General features: G+C 23.2%; 1 non-coding gene across 1 annotated transcript; it reads right to left on the bottom strand.

Moving 5' to 3' along the window:
• Nucleotides 1-2,837: 2,837 nt before the first annotated feature.
• TRNAN-GUU (transfer RNA asparagine (anticodon GUU)) lies at nucleotides 2,838-2,911 on the bottom strand. Its single transcript has one exon. It is a non-coding gene; the product is annotated as a tRNA-Asn (tRNA).
• Between the last annotated feature and the right edge of the window lie 956 nt (nucleotides 2,912-3,867).

Raw genomic sequence — 3,867 nt, 5'->3', positions numbered from 1 at the left:
TAAAATATTGAGTTATTTTTAATTTAAAGGGAAAAAAATATTACATTAAAATAGAACAAAACATAAACCTTTTTTTAATTAACTTCAAAATAGTAAAAAAACAATAGCTTGAGTGATAGCTAGCAAATTTATTTCTCTCTCCACCAACATTTTATTGTTTAAAAACATATTAGCATGCTGTAAATATTTGAGGAAGTTAAAAAGTGTGATTATTAAAGTAATTTATTTTGTCAACCATCGCCTCTGATTGAGACTAAAATCTAATAAAGATGTCTTTTATACCTATCTTTAATCAAAACTAAAATCTAATAAAAATGTCTTTTATACCTATCTTCTAATATAAGTCATTGGACTTAATTTTTTGTATTAATTTTAATTTATTTTAATTTTAAGAAGGAAAAAACACGAATCTAACATTAATTTATTATTAAAATAAAAATAAGAGAAAAAAAAAAGCACTACATCAACATTAATTTAATTTATATAAAAAAAAATAAAATAGAACAAAAACATTTTTATTTTATTTTTTAACTATTTTTTTAATCTTAATCTTAACCAAAAAAAATATTTAATTAATATAAAGTTATTTTTTAATTTAATTTAAAGCAAAAAATATTCTACTAAAAAGAAATAGAAGAAAATATCAAAACTTTTTACGAAACAAGGAAATTCCATTAATATTTTTAGCATAACATTTTCTTTAAGATGTTTTTTTCGTAATTTCAAAATAAGAAAGCTTTATTAAATTTTTAACCATAGAATTTAATTAAAATTTAATATTCTTGTAGCCTAACACTTAATTAAATGGTAATTTTTTTAGTTAATATTTTTAACAATAATTTTATCTGGTTTTTTTGTAATTTCAAAACAAAAAGAGCTTTATTAAGATTTTTAACCATAGCATTTAATTAGAAGTTAATATTAAATAAAGTTAATATTTTAATTTAATATTCTTGTAGTCTAACACTTAATTAAATGGTAATTTTTTTAGTTAATATTTTTAACAATAATTTTATCTGGTTTAGAAAATCTTCGACAAAATCACATAACCAATCTTTTGTCGACGCGTTTCGAACCAACCAGTGTGGTTCATCGTCAGGACAAGTTGAAGAACCAATCCGGCTAAGCTGATTAAATAGAGTGTGCAGAGATTCCAACGGCTATAATGCCAACGGCTAATTTTGACCTAAGGATCCTAGTCAAACCACTAATTTAATTATTAACATTCCTATAAATAGCTACAACAGGTAAATTTGTTAATTTATATCTAAAATTAAAATCGATTTGATATTTTTAGTATATAATATAATATCCATATATTTATTAAATAATCTATAATTATTATTATTCTAATATTATATAAACAAATGGTATTAAATTATTAGTTATATTAGATAATTGCTCTTTAAAATATACTATTCTTCATTTATTATTAAAATATAATGGTCCATTGGAATAATATATGTTTATTAATAAATCTATATTTACTAAAAAAAAAATTTCTTTTTTTTCTTTTTTTCTAATTCCAATATTAATAAAAAACAAACAAATATAATTCTTATTACATTATTATTATTCTTAGCCATGAACATTATTAAATATAAATTTGTTATATATTTATATTTAATATATATTAAATAAATTAATATACAAATAAATTTATATTGAATTTATATTATATATAACAAATAAACAAATATATTAAATTTAATATAAAATAAATTATATTATTATAATTTAACAAATATATTAAATCTGTTATATATTTATATTTAATATATATTCAATAAATTAATATACAAATAAATTTATATTATATATAACAAATAAATTTATATTATATATAATAAATAAATTTATATATTAAACAAATAATTTTAAATTTATATTATATATAACAAATAAATTTATATTAAATTAATGATCTATATTCATTAAATAATCACTCTACATTCAAAAATCTGTTATTCCAATTATTAAAGTTAATCATGTCATTAGATAAATATAATATTACTTATAGGTTTTTTTGTAATTTCAAAACAAAAAGAGCTTTATTAAGATTTTTAACCATAGCATTTAATTAGAAGTTAATATTAAATAAAGTTAATATTTTAATTTAATATTCTTGTAATCTAATACTTAATTAAATGGTAATTTTTTTAGTTAATATTTTTAACAATAATTTTATCTGGTTTTTTTGTAATTTCAAAACAAAAAGAGCTTTATTAAGATTTTTAACCATAGCATTTAATTAGAAGTTAATAGTAAATAAAGTTAATATTTTGATTTAATATTCTTGTAGTCTAACACTTGATTAAATGGCAATAATTTTATTTTTTTTGTAATTTCAAAACAAATAGCATTTAATTAGAAGTTAATAGTAAATAAAGTTAATATTTTGATTTAATATTCTTGTAGTCTAACACTTGATTAAATGGCAATTTTTTTAATCAATATTTTTAACAATAATTTTATTTTTTTTGTAATTTCAAAACAAAAAGAGGTAGGAGGGCTTGAACCTCCGACAAGTAAATGTTAATGTTAAACTCAACAAACGAGTAACGCTACGAGGGCTAACAGCCATGTTAAAGCCCTCAGACAAGTGTTAATGTTAAACTCAACAAACGAGTACAGCCATGTTAAAGCCCTCAGACAAGTGTTAATGTTAAACTCAACAAACGAGTACAGCCATGTTAAAGCCCTCAGACAAGTGTTAATGTTAAACTCAACAAACGAGTAACGCTAGGAGGGCTAACAGCCATGTTAAATTCAACAGACGAGTAACGCTAGGAGGGCTAACAGCGCTAACAGCCATGTTAAATTCAACAGACGAGTAACGCTAGAAGGAGGGCTTGAACCTCCGACCTTGTGGTTAACAGCCACACGCTCTAACCAACTGAGCTATTCCAGCGGATGTCTTTTAATAATAGTACAACTTTATACTTGAATTTTGAAAAGAATTAATGATATGATATTATTAGTTAGTTTGTGTTCCGTCGATCCGCGCATCTGCTTCCAATTTGTAACACTACCGAATCATACTTGGTCAGAAAACGCTAAAAGGTTCAACAATCTTTCGTTAAAAATTAGAAAGTGTAAAAGGTCTTAAAAAACCATTTCCGTTGCCTGGATTAGAACCCGGGTCGCCTGGGTGAAATCGAGGTCCTAACCGGGCTAGACAACAACGGAAACCAGCATAAAAAAATATTCGACACTTAATTTGTGGGAATCATCGGTATTAGAGTACGCATGGTAATAGTTTCCATTTCGAATATGGAAGCTAAACTCACATCAGGCAGCATTTGTTTTTAAGAGTTATAACAATTAGCGTATTTTCTAAGCGGGGAAGCGGTTATTAGAAAAAAAATGTGAATATCTTTGAAACAGATTTTTCATTCAAAAATATATACCTTAGGTTATGGAATTAAATATGTATATTTTTTAGTCCTTGTTTTTACTAGGGACTTTAGTTTTCACATCGGGTCAAAGCTCACCGATTCTCTATGAATTTAGACGATTTTGATGTGAATGATCAAATTTTTTAGTTTAGTTCGTTTTTTGAGTTATTAAAATATGTTATAATTTTTGAAAGAATAATTTCTAAGTTGTGTGTAAACTTTATAATTTTAATGGACTAGATTCTAGATAAATTTAAATCAGAAAATAAACAGGGAATCTTTCTTAAAAAATTGTACTTAAAGATTACTAGTTTTTATTCTTTATATTGGTTAGTGCTTAACAAATTATTTGAAAAAAAAAAAAAAAAACTACTTTTGTAAATAAGTATTTTTGGGTGAATGTTTTGATGCGTGAGATTGTTACTGCCCTACCCAAGAATGCCAGAATCTCCTCAAATGATGCCACAAC

The sequence above is a fragment of the Pinus tabuliformis genome, chromosome 3_2, assembly GCF_031772625.1.
Source record: "Pinus tabuliformis cultivar Carrire ecotype Pingquan chromosome 3_2, CPIR1, whole genome shotgun sequence".
In the NCBI taxonomy this organism is placed as follows: Eukaryota; Viridiplantae; Streptophyta; class Pinopsida; order Pinales; family Pinaceae; genus Pinus; species Pinus tabuliformis.
Note: the sequence above shows the minus strand (reverse complement) of the source record. Positions and strands in the feature narration are given on the sequence as shown.